The sequence below is a fragment of the Stenella coeruleoalba genome, assembly GCF_951394435.1.
Source record: "Stenella coeruleoalba genome assembly, chromosome: 11".
Taxonomy (NCBI): Eukaryota; Metazoa; Chordata; class Mammalia; order Artiodactyla; family Delphinidae; genus Stenella; species Stenella coeruleoalba.
In genome coordinates, this window is record NC_137157.1 from 8,437,363 (window position 1) to 8,450,951 (window position 13,589).

General features: G+C 44.4%; 1 protein-coding gene across 6 annotated transcripts in view; it reads right to left on the reverse strand.

The window, feature by feature from the left end:
- Nucleotides 1–8,050, reverse strand: part of SGSM3 (small G protein signaling modulator 3) — a 34,581-nt gene extending 26,531 nt beyond the window's left edge. For 4 of the 6 annotated variants that reach the window (XR_013830450.1, XM_079936602.1, XM_079936601.1 and 1 more), the window contains exon 1: nucleotides 7,914–8,050. The gene's annotated coding sequence lies outside the window, so the exon portion shown is untranslated. The remainder of the gene's footprint in view (nucleotides 1–7,913) is intronic. The other 2 variants (XM_079936604.1, XM_079936603.1) reach the window with 1 other exon arrangement.
- Between the last annotated feature and the right edge of the window lie 5,539 nt (nucleotides 8,051–13,589).

The following is a 13,589-nucleotide window of genomic DNA, read 5'->3' on the forward strand; positions in this document are numbered from 1 at the left end:
GATAAGCTCCTTAAAGGTGGAAGGTAAACCTTGAAGCCACAGATTAGAAAAGGAGAGATCTATCGATTGTCTAGCAATGGAAATTTGGAGGTAGGGGTGGCCTGGACTACAGAGGGGAAGGGAACAGCAGTCCAGAGATGGGTAAGGAGCTGCATCCTTCAGGACAGAGCCACCCATGAGACAGTGACATGCTGCGTGCCTGGGAGTGGGGAGGCCTTAGGGGTGGACCAAATGCCTCTTAAGCAAAGAACAATCCAAACCCCAATTTAAGTTAGTGTGCTGTTGCAAGGTAATACCCCTTTGGCATACATACCTTCAAGAAAGCCTGCTGGACTCATAATAGCCTTGACTGTGGTTTGAGGGGAAAATCAAAGAAAGGTCTGAAAATAGGGATAATAATTCCTACCTTACACGTTGTTATGAGAATTAAAGAAGTTAAATTTGAAAAACCTGGGGGAGGGTGTTGGCCTTCTCACATAATGTGGGATATAGGGCTTATGTCCATTTTATTGACATTCCAAGGTAAGTGATTTAGACTGATTATGTAATGTACGTTTTATTAGCTTATCTTACTTCTTTATTTAGGTATATAAAATAACTACTTTTAAAAAATACAAGCTACACTTCAGCAATACCATGGAGTTTAGTTCCCTGACTTTACAATATTGTTCCCTTTCTCTTAAATGAACTCCATCAGTGGTCCTCAAACTGCAGAGTGTATCAGAATCACCTGGAGGGCTTCTTTAAAACCCAGACAGGGCTTCCCTGGTGGCGCAGTGGTTAAGAATCTGCCTGCCAATGCAAGGGACTGGGTTCGAGCCCTGTTCTGGGAAGATCCCACAGGCCGCGGAGCAACTAAGCCCGTGCGCCACAACTACTGAGCCTGCGCTCTAGAGCCCGCGAGCCACAACTACTGAGCCCGCGTGCCTAGAGCCCATGCTCCGCAACAAGAGAAGCCACTGCAATGAGAAGCCCGCGCACCGCAACGAAGAGTAGCCCCCTCTCACCGCAACTAGAGAAAGCCCGCGCACAGCAACAAAGTCCCAATGCAGCCAAAAATAAGTAAATAAATTAGAAAAACACAAAAACAGACAGCTCTTAAAACCCAGACAGCTGGGGTCCACCCCTCAGAATTTCTGATTCTGCAGATTCTACTCTCTACCCAGCACAGAAATCCTTTTTAAATGCAACTGATTATTTCCTTCTCCTCTTTAAAGCCCCTTTTCTTCCCTCTGACTTTTGGAAAAAAAGTCCAAATTTGTTAACTTGACTTTTAAGATTGCATGAGCTAGTAGTCCCTGCTGACCGTTCCAGCTTCATCTCTCAGCCTTGGACACTCGCTCGATGCTCCAGCCGCAGCACCCTTCTTTCAGACCTTAGAACCCACCACTTTCTCTTAGAGCATGCTGCTAAATGAAGCAATTACCACAGTATGGAAAGAAAGTCTCAAAACTTGAGCCCCACCAAACACCACGATAAAGCAGCTAGTGGCACTAATCTTCTAGAACTGGCTCCCCCCTCCAGTCACCCCAATCATTCTTGTTGAAAACATGTTTATTATTCACTTTATTCTTAATCTCCCCAGTGAAAAAGGCATCCAAATTTCTCAAACTGCCTCCTTCCAAACAGGCATCAGCTAAAGAGCAAAACGACCCAGGAATCAACACCTGGGTGCGCTCCACTCCCTCCACTCCCGCTCCCACAGGCTTACAGCTGGGGCTGTTTCCCCGTCCCTGAGTCAATATTTTCTTTGTGACCAGAGATAGTGTTCCTTCAGGCAAGATTTAGGCATGACTGTGCCAGGTAGAGCACGGACTGGAAACACAGACAAGGGAAACAGGACTCTCCCCGCCAGAACTCCACAAGCCCAGATATGGCTCTCCCTCTCCTGCACAGCAGCACCAGGTAAATGAGGCTCTCCTGTGCAGGCTTCTGCACCAGGCCCATCCACTCTAGGTCTTCCTGTAAAATAATCACCCAAGGTAATCTGATCACTTCCCTGAGTACCTCCCAGGATCACTCCCCTAAGATTTACAGCCTGGAAGCACCTGGACTGTGATAAGGAAAGCAGAAGCAATGTACTGCATGGACCTTCTGTCATTCCCACCACCAGGGCTGGGGAGCAACACCCTCCTTAGAAGTACAAGTGAAACAAACAATGGGTACCTAACCTCAACTCGACATTCAGGTAGCTCTGAAAAATGCAGACAAGAGTTTGTGAGGAAAATAAAGCTCCTTGAGGGCTGACTGGCAAAAAAGGGCACTGAAATATTTATATTTAAAGCTTTATATTAACATAGGAGCTTCGGGCACTTAAAAGGAACAGATCATAAATATAGTTAACAAAGTCCCTATTCCTCATATAATTAAACCATAGAGGTCAAAAACTACCTTTAAGTCACTCATTTGGCCATACCATCTATATAATTACTGGGAATTTTTCATTTGCAGATATGAAAACACCTACCTAATAACCCTAGAGTATGGTAATCCAATCTAATGTACTTTGTGGCAGTGGTTAGATGGAGGTATTAGAAGGGAGATACAATGAAAGAAGGAAAGTGTTTACTGAGCATTTACCATACTTACTAAGCACTCCCCATTTTACACTTGAGAAAACCAGGGCTCAGAGAGGTTAAGCAGCTTGTCCATATCAGTCAGTGAGTCAGAAGTGACTCCTAAGTGGTCCCTCTCTACCACACTGACTAGTACAACTGAGTTGTCAATTCTCCAGCACAGTGCTCTGGGAAGACACAGAAGCCACTTGTGCATGTGTAAGAACAATGTACCTTGACTTGGGAATGGAGCCCAGTGGGAGCCAGGCAGAGTTAAAACATGATACAAGCAACTGTATTAAGAAACATAAATTTTTGTGAAAATTCCAAATTAAATATAAATTAGGAGAGAATCCCCATAGTACAAGAGCAAATGAATTTCTCTAACAGACCTGCACCTATGTTTAGAGATCATTAGCTTCTTCAGTGCTGGGCGCAGGGCAAAGGCTCTTAGATCAGTCACGAATGATGGAGTTAGAAGGATCTTTGAGTTCATCTCCCTCTTACTTTTTTCAAAAGAAAGAAACTGAGGCTAAAGACATCAAAAGACTCATTTAAAGCCGTAAAGAGAGTAGGTGACACAGCCAGACTAGAAGCTAAGTCTGCTATTTCCACTATCCCAACCTCAAACTGAATCAAAAACTTGGGAACAACATGGTAACAGGCAAACTGCATTACACTCAGACCAGCATCATTATCACCAGAAATTTCAGGAAAGATGTCAGAGGAGGTTGTCCTCCTGCTGTTATAAACCTTAGGGTTAGACAATAACTTTTTTTTTTTTTTTGGCTGCGCGGCATAAGGGATCTTAGTTCCCCGACCAGGGATCAAACCCATGCTCCCTGCATTGGAAATGCAGTCTCAACCACTGGACGGCCAGGGAAGTCCCAGGAAGTTGCAATTTTAAATTAGGTGTTTAGGGAAGGCTCAATGAGAAGGTGATGTGAAGAACGTAAGGGGCAGGACTTCCCTGGTGGCGCAGTGGGTAAGAATCCGCCTGCCAATGCAGGGGACACGGGTTCAATCCCTGGTCTGGGAAGATCCCACATGCCGCGGAGCAACTAAGCCCATGCACCGCAACTACTGAGCCTGTGCTCTAGAGCCCGTGTGCCACAACTACTGAAGCCCATGCACCTAGAGCCCGTGCTCCGCAACAAGAGAAGCCACCGCAATGAGAAGCCCACACACTGCAATGAAGAGTAGCCCCCACTCTCTACAACTAGAGAAAGCCCGTGTGCAGCAACGAAGACCCAGCATGACCAAAAATAAATAATTAAAAAAAAACTGTTAAAAAAAAAAAAGAATGTAAGGGGCTGGGTGAAGCAGGGGTGTGAGACAGAGACAACAGGAAACCAGGCTGGCCATACAGGGAAAGGCAGGAACAGTCTGTTCTAGAACAATCTCTAGGGCTCAGAGTCTGGAGACTGAGATTTCAATCAGAGAATCATAATTGAGGAGAACTTTACAGGTCATTTAGTACAACTACCCATCACATTATTAAACACCTTTATTACAACTCTCAGGTGACCATCTTGTCACTGTTCCTCACCCTAAGTGCGCATAATACTACTATAAAGGGTAGTTGTGATGATTGAGCTAATAGAAGTAAAATTCTTAGAACTGTGCCAAGTCTATAGTAAACACCAATAAATAAGAGCTATTATCGAGTGGTGACAGTAGTAGTAATTATCCCAATTTTACAGATAAGCAAAATGAGGCATTGGGAAGCAATATCACTGTGTTAAGTTTTCAAAGTTTAAAGTGGTAGAGCCAGAATTTGAACTTTATTGTAGGTGCTAATTACTATATCCCACTGACTTCAAAAGCAAAAACAAAACAAAAAAGTGGTACTTGGACCACTTTTTTAATCCTATAACCTCAAGTCACACAAATTAATGATATTTACAAATGAAACTCAAACACAAGAAGAGGGAAATGATCTGTTGTTTCATGTATTTAGAATGTTAGCTAGAAGGCTAACTAGGTATCTAGGAAGACCAGGAATAGTTGTATGGTTTTGTTAAGGAAAAAAAAAAAATCTATTAGCCCTAATTGGAAATCAGGCCCTTCCCAAGAATAAGCCTTCTGATTACCGGACTGGTGCTTCCAATCTCATTTCTCACGTTAACTCTTACTGATAAAGGTATTTAATGATTCCAAAGAAATTAACTTCCCCAAACAATCCAGAACATTAGCACAGAAAAAAAATACATACAAAACCTACATCACAAACACTTAGAAAAAGCAGAGATGTGTTTATAACTGCAAAAGAGGCATAATATTGGAAGTGAAAACACACAGTTAACTGTGCCTACAGAAAAGAGGTGAACGTCTCTCTCCTCATTTATGAATTGTGAGCATAAATTAACAAGCCTAAATGTTCAAAAAGGAGAGGTGATTATATGTATACTGTTTCAAACAATGGTGTCTTCAAAATCAGTTCACAAACCACACTGAACGTCAGCGTCGTTACTTCAGTCACATGGTGCTGCTGGGAGTCTAGCACCTCCCGCGAGCTGAACAACATCCTGTGAGGTATTCACTCCACAAACATCTACTGACCAGTGTTCTAGGAGAGAGGAGTGGGGTGGTGAAAAAGACAAAGGCCCTACTTTCACAGAGCTGACACTGTAGGCAGGTATTATGAAGAAGAAATTAAGGCTCAGGTCCCAGGTCTGGCAGACTCTAAAGCCTACACTGTATATTTCAACTGTACCATCTCTCACTGGCGAGATACAACTTCTAACAACTTCTAAAAGTCCACACCTACGCATGCAGTCCTGACACCACTGTCTGGAACAACTTAGGGTTTCTCTCTGTTGGCAGTCCACTATCACCTTCTCAGTGAAGTCTTCCTCCCCCACTCCCAAGAGCAAAGACTGCTCGGTCAGGAGTTAACATACAGTGACATGTATGAAATTCTTTTTCTCCCTCATTAGCTCCTAAACTCCCTCAGGGCAAGAACCATCTCAGCCTCTTTGTTAAGTCTAGAAGATGGTACCTAAGGTAGGTATTCAATCAATGGCTGAGTGGAGTTCATGAGAAAAATTTCAATAGACTCGAGGGGTGGGGGCCAGACTGCAATGAAATAAGGAGTAAACGGAAGAGAAGGGCATAGAGTTTGCTTTTTAAGGACAAATCTAGAAAGGAAACAGATGGGAAGTGACAGTAGTTTGAAGAAGAAAGGTGGCCACAGGAAAGGTGGGGTTTTTTGTTTTTTTCTTTGAGAATGAGAAAGACTTGAACATATATGTTGGTAGGGTAGTACAGTGCAGCAGGAAGAGCGGGGATGTCAGAATCAGAGACCTGAATTTGCATTCTGGCCCTGTCACTATGTCTGTGGACAAATCACTTAACCTCTGTACTTCAACTTACACACATATAAAATGACAACGATAAACCTGCACTTCACTGTGACGATTACAGCACTTGGCAAAGAGAAGAGATTCAGTAAGTGGTACCAATGATTATTACCGTATGTGGAAGCCTGGACTCTGGTGTGCTAACCCCTCCCACATAGTTTGTGCTTCAGTCCAGATTTCCTGTCTCACTCCTTGTGTAATATGTGACGGCAAAGAAACAAGATCCTTATTTCTCCTGTATGTGCCACCCTCTGTGCTATTCCACTTCCTTGTGACAGTCTGCATGAGCTCATGAATGGCTGCTGTGGAAAATTACTGATGTCACCAGCTGAGGAAGAGAGACAATCTGGAGAATAAGCAGATGAAACTGATGTTAAATTATCAAATGTACCAGATTTTGAGCTCCTGCCAAAGCGTTCATTGAGAACTAGGAAGAGAGAAACCAAAAACACAAACACACAGAACCTTGTTTAAGTTTCTAAGCCAACAAGGTGTCCCCAGCATCCACTCTGGGCACTGAAAGATGGCGGTATGATAAAAGAGATGATTCCTGAGGTCCTTTCTCAATATTTTACCCTGACGTCAGGTTCATTTCTGTGAGGTACCTCACCGACTCTTCTGTCAACCTGACAAGTTCCCAAATTCACAAGATTAATATTTAACAATTTTTGTTCACAGGCTTCTAAAGTTGATGCCATGGGTCGTGTTCACCTGTTACCTATATCTGGTCAAGAGAAACACCTCACCCCGGCCCTCTCTCCCAGATTACACACACCCATGCTTAAAAAGGGATAGAAGAGGGCTAAAGCCCAGGCTAATGTAACAATTAGTGATGAAAAGGCTACAGGCACCTGTGATTATTAAAAGACAGGAAAGATGTTGACTATTATTTAGAATCAATTACCAGCTAATTATGGAGAACACAAATAAATATGTGAAACAAAGAAAATATAACTCCATCGTTTACAGTTCAGAGAGAACTGGAAGATACGGAAAAGAGATGAGGAGGAAATATATGTGTACCTACAAACTTAATCATAAACAATCACAAAAGCTACAAATAAACAAGTCGAAGTTGAAAATTCACTTTTTGTGAAACAGAGTCTGATTAGGAACTTGAATTTACCAAGAAAGAAAAAGAAGGGTAAAGAATATTCCAGACACCTCTAAATATCCCACCAAAGAGCAAGCAAAACAGGGCCACCAACGCACCACAAATCGCATATGCAGCACAAGACTGGAAAATATGATACAGTCATTCGTCACCAAAAAGAGACTTTAAATCACCTCTCCCCCCCGCCCCATATAAAAAACATCTTGGATCTATCATTAAACCATGTATGAGAACAATTTTCAAAATTCCAATCCTAACCACACTGGCTGAGTCCTGGATAGTACATGCCTCAATTTCTCCAGCGTTAAAAACCCATATTACAGTGTGTTCAGAGTCTGGCCAGAATCTGAGCCTGTGTTCTGACCGCAGACTTGAATCTTTAAGGTAAAGTTACAAGTCACACCTGAAGAGGACTCTGCTGCTGTAAACGTATTCGAAGCAGCCGTTTTATCAAAAAAACCCAAAATACAAAAAAGGTCGCCAGCCTGAGGTGCGGCTTCTGTAAATTGCTCCCAGCCGCAGGAGGGGGCCGTTATCGGGCTCGAGCCCCCAAGGCACTACAGCTCAGGCGCCGGGAGCCCCCCATTCCCGCTGGGCCAGCTGGGGGTCCCTCCCCGGGAGGCCGCCCCCCGCCCCGAGCACCGCCCGCGCCCCTCAGGCCTCGCGCCCGACCTCGAGGGCCCGGGCCTAGCCGGGACCCCAGCCCCGCGCGCCGCACGAGCGAGGGCCGGCCGGCGACGGCGCCGCCTTGCCCCTCGGCCCGTAAGTCCGTGGGCCAGTCGGTCGGTCCACAGCCCCTAGCGTCCCCACCGGAGGGGCATGGGTGGGCGCCGGGCCCCGCAGACCCAGCGAGTCTCGGCCAACCTCTCGCTCCGCACTCACCTGCCCCGCGGGGTACGTCCAGCTGCCCCGCAGCCGCGGGTCTCCGCCACCACCGTGCCGACGCTTGTCAGGCTCCAGGCTCAGTCCTTGTCGGCCCTCGGCGGCGCCACCGCGCACGCGCGCTGGGCCGAGCGGGCGGCCGCGAGGCATGCTGGGGGCTGTAGTCTTTCGGATCCGTTGGCCGGGAGCTGCGGTGGGGTCTGCGCGCTTCTGGACCCCGCACACCAGCCCCCTTTCGGAGACTAGGCCGCGTCCTCCGCCGGGGGGGTTGGGGGGGTGGGGGGTACTGGGGGTGGAGGTGGAGAGGCGACCTTCGAAGCCCAATTTTGGCCTAGCGATGCCCACCTGGCCTCCCGTCTGCGCTGCAGCCCTACGAGTTAGGGGAATATGGGGTCGACCAGTGGTCAGGATGGGGGATAGACGCGGCAGGGCTCTGGGAAGGAGCGGCTTACCTGATATTCATTTTCTAAACATTTAAGTGCCTTCTTTACGGGTGTACAAACCAGTCCTAGGCCAGCCTGATCCACTCTTACACAATTCACAAGCCTTGGAAGGAGCCGCAACTAGTAACAAATTGGTTGAAGTCCTACCCAAGAAATTCAATCTTCAGGCATAATGCAATGAGAGGGTGTAGTCAGAGGCCTGCATTTGAGTCTATCAACCATGCTAACATTTGGCTCACCCATAAAATGAGAATGTGAACTTGTGGTGGTTGTGAGAACTGGATGCTGTCTGAGAAAATGTTAAAGTGCAGTACGAATGAACAGTCCATGATGGCAGCAGCGCCCGTCTCCATTTGATATCCAGGTCCCAGTGGACATCAGGCTCTAGTTTTAAAAAAAAGAAAAAGAAAAAAAAAAAGCACTTGCCATGTTTTAGAAAGGTCACCAAAAGCTATAACAGGATTACAGGAATATTTTTCTAGAAACTTCACCCTACTCTGAAGAGATATACCACAATTTCGTTTTAGAGCTGCTTATTAACCTGAGCTCAGGCTCCTAAGGGTGTTCCAAGGTGGAGATGATGCAGTGAATTAATGGGAACCACAGGTGAAGCCTACAAAACACACTAAGGCATTCTCAATCATGACCGCATTGTATTATGCTCACTTTACAAAGCACTTTCATGTTATTCACAAACACTCCTGTGGCAAAAGCTGGGCAAATTTTATCATTAGAATTTTGCAGAGAACTTGGCCAAAATATCAATAATGGGAACTAATAGTGGTTGAAGAACTGCAGATACAGAGGGTCAACTCTAAAGTTATATGTGGATTTTCAACCACACAGAAGTCAGTGCCTCTAACCCCCACGTTGCTCAAGGGTCAGCTGTCCTTGGCCTGTACTCTCACAACTAGCACTATCCTAGTTACAACTTTATAAAGCCATGGCAGAGGTGTAACGCTGTCCCATAGTTTTAAACTTCCCAGTGCCCTAGAGCCATATCAGTGGAGGGCTCCATTTGTGGATGGAAACTTGACCCGAAGCATTCATGGCTCCAGTCTCCCTCTCAACCTCATCTGTGGCCACTTGACATCACTATTTGATAGGACCTTGTTATTTCCTAGGAAACTCCTGTGGGGACTGAGGACAAGGGGGTGGTCTGCATAGCTCCCCAGTATCCCTTGGAGCCCCTCCTTCCGCTCCAGCTTGGGCTGGGATGTTACCTATCCACAGTTTCTGACCCACTGTAGATAAGGAAGGCCCAATACTACCACAAATATGAACTTTCAGTACAAAATAAAGCATCAGAATCTGAAAGGGCAGATCTAACATGGCTTTTCTAAGGCCAGAGGATCTTGTTATATGAGAAGAGGGCCTCCTGTTTTGTTTTGTTTTGTTTTTGCGGTACGCGGGCCTCTCACTGTTGTGGCCTCTCCCGTTGCGGAGCACAGGCTCCGGACGCGCAGGCTCAGCGGCCATGGCTCACGGGCCCAGCTGCTCCGCAGCATGTGGGATCTTCCCGGACCGGGGCACGAACCCGTGTCCCCCGCATCGGCAGGCGGACTCTCAACCGCTGCGCCACCAGGGAAGCCCAGGGCCTCCTGTTTTGTGCCACCAAAAACTCATTTCTTTTTCATTTGACCTTTTGTCCAAGTGGTCACTTACAGATCACCTCATCCTCTGAAGTACTCAAGTTGAAATCTGGGTCAGAAGCCCAAATCAGTTTCTTCCTGAGTTTGGACTTTTCATGAAAACAAATTAACACCCATACTCACCTCTTAAACTATTTCCCCCAGCAGAAATTTGGCCTTTAAGAATCTGTCTGTACAGTACACAGCACTTAATGAGGTAAAGATAAGGTCACACAAGATCCAGAATTGAAAAGCCAAATTCTGCTTTTACTTTTAGTTACGTTCAGAATTAGTTACATTCAGAATTTAGTTACGTTCAGAATTCATGAGCTAACGTTTGTGTCCATCAGACCACATCTCTAATAAAGAACATACCTTATAAGTAATATATGTGAATTCCAGTATTTTCCATCTTTTTTTTTTTTGCGTGTGTGTGTCCACGTTGCACGGCTTGTGGGATTTTAGTTCCCCAACCGGGGATTGAACCTGGACCCTTGGCAGTGAAAGCACGAAGTCCTCACCACTGGACCGCCAGGGAATTATGAATTCCAGTATTTTTAAAATGTTGTCATGACTAAATATAACGTCTGGGCTTCCCTGGTGGCACAGTGGTTAAGAACCTGCCTGCCAACACAGGGGACACGTGTTCGAGCCCTTGTCCGGGAAGATCCCACATGCCGCAGAGCAACTAAGCCCATGTGCCACAACTACTGAGCCTGCGCTCAAGAGCCCCTGAACTACAACTACTGAGCCCACGTGCCATAACCATTGAAGCCCGCGCGCCCAGAGCCCATGCTCTGCAACAAGAGAAGCCACCACAACAAGAAGCCCGCACACTGCAACCAAGAGTACCCCCGCTCGCCACAACTAGAGAAAGCCCACGTGCAGCAGCAAAGACCCAATGCAGCCAAAAATAAATAAATAAAATAAATAAATTTATTAATAAATAAATAAAACGTCTGTTCCAGGTGGAATCCTGAAACAGAAAAAGGTCATTAGCTAAAAACTAAGGACTCAATTTAACAATGTATCAAATTGGTTCATTAACTGTGAAATGGTACATCAGATATTAATAATAAGGGCAACCAAGTATGGTGTATATGGAAACTCTCTGTACTATATATGCAATTTTCCTGTAAATCTAAAACTTTTCTAAAATTTAAATAAAAATTGCATTTAGAACTTTAAAAAATGCCCAGAAGCAAAAAGAAAATATAAAACACCTAGGAATAAATCTAATTGAGGAGGTAAAAGACCTGTACTCACAAAACTATGACTCTGATGAAGGAAACTGAAGACGACACAAACAGATGGAACAATAAACTGTGTTCATGGATTAGAAGAATTAATATTGTTAAAATGACCAAACTACCCAAGGGAATTAACACATTCAATGCAATCCCTATCAAAATATCAATGACATTTTTCACAGAACTAGAACAAATAATTCTAAAATTTGTATGGAAACACAAAAGGTCCCAAATAACCAAAACAATCTTGAGAAAGAACTAAACTGGAGGTGTACTCCCTGATTTCAAACTATACTACAAAGCTACAGTCATCAAAACAGTATACTACTGACGGAAAAACAGAACCATAGGTCAATGGAACAGAATAGAGAGCCCAGAAATGAACCCACACTTATATGAACAATTAATCTATGACAAAGGAGGCAAGAATATACAATGGGAAAAGACAGCCTCTTCAATAAATGGTGTCAGGAAACGTGGATAGCTACATGCAAAAGAATTAATAATGAGCATTGGCAAGGATGTGGAGAAAAGGTAACCCTTGTGCACTGTTAGTGGGAATGTTAATTGGTGCAGCCATTATAGAAAACAGTATGGAGTTGCCTCAAAAATTAAAAATAGAACTACCATATGATCCAGCAATTCCACTCCTAATTAGAAAAGATATATGCACCCCTATGTTCATTGCAGCGCCCAGTGATTAATTCCTTGTGCGAGACCTAGTAGTTTCAAACATCCCTTCCAGATGCTCACAAGAGAGGACTAACAGAGTAATCAAACTGTTCCTGGAAGAATTGAACAAAACAAAAAACAAACAAACTCATAGAAAAAGAGATCAGATTTGTGGTTACCAGAAGTGGGGAGTAGGGGCAAGGGGAACTGGATGAAGGCAGTCAAAAGGTACAAACTTTCACTTACAGAATAAAGAAGTACTAGGGATGGAGTGTACAACGTGATAAACATAATGAATGCTGCTGTATGTTATATATGAAAATTGTTAGAGTAATCCTAAGAGTTCTCATCACAAGGAAAAGATTTTTAATTAAAAAATTGAACTTCTTTAATTTTGTATATCTTTACTAAGCTTACTGTGATAAACATTTCATGATATATGTAAGTCAAATCATTATGCTGTACACCTTAAATTTACACAGTGCTGTATGTCAATTATACCTCAATAAAACTGGAAGAAAATAATCACCTTAAGCTCATTATCCAAGAAACCACACTATTTCACTATATAGCTTTCCAGCCTTTTTTTTTTTTTTTAACTTTTTATTCTTCTTTTTTTTTTTTTTTTTTTTGCGGTACGCGGGCCTCTCACTGTTGTGGCCTCTCCCGTTGCGGAGCACAGGCTCCGGACGCACAGGCTCAGCGGCCATGGCTCACGGGCCCAGCCGTTCCGCGGCATGTGAGATCTTCCCGGACCGGGGCACGAACCCGTGTCCCCTGCATCGGCAGGCGGACTCTCAACCACTGCGCCACCAGGGAAGCCCTCACTATTCATTTTTTATGTTGACTCATTCCCAATTCTCTGGTTGGTTCAAGTTCAGGATGCACTCACCCATGGTAGGCAGACCAAACCAACAGCAATGTCCTCAAGTCTCAGCCTGTTTCCCAACTAACCAGCAAGAAGAGAGGAAGGTTGGCGAACACTTCTGAGCTCGGAAAGGAAAATGACATTTTCTGAATACTTTCTTCATGTCAGACCCTGGATTTACATACTGTTTTGGAGACACTTATCCTCTGTGCTTCCACTGAAGGATATCTGGCTCTCTTGGTTATTGTATGAAATCTACCATCAGCCAGGGAAAGAGGGCAGTAAGTGCCCAGGTGTCTGACTGCAGTTGAACAGAAGACAGTGGTCCCACAGTCTGCCAAGACCCTGATTTCTGGATGGTTCAGATCCTGGGGCTTGCATCATTGGTTAACTGAATTCAGTCTAATCTTTGAGATGCCATGAGTGTTCTCTCTTCTCAGGAACCTGAAGCCCACCCAAATGCCTTTAATTAAAATGTTAAAATAACAAAATTGTACTTAAGAGTATATCACAACACAGCCACTAAGGAGAACAGTATGGAGGTTCCTTAAAAAACTAAAAATGGAACTACCATACGACCCAGCAATCCCACTACTGGGCATATACCCTGAGAAAACCATAATTCAAAAAGAGACATGTACCACAATGTTCATTGCAGCACTATTTACAATAGCCAGGATATGAAAGCAACCTAAGTGTCCACTGACAGATGAATGGATAAAGAAGATGTGGCACATATATACAATGGAATATTACTCGGCCATAAAAAGAAACGAAATTGAGTTATCTGTAGTGAGTTGGATGGACCTAGA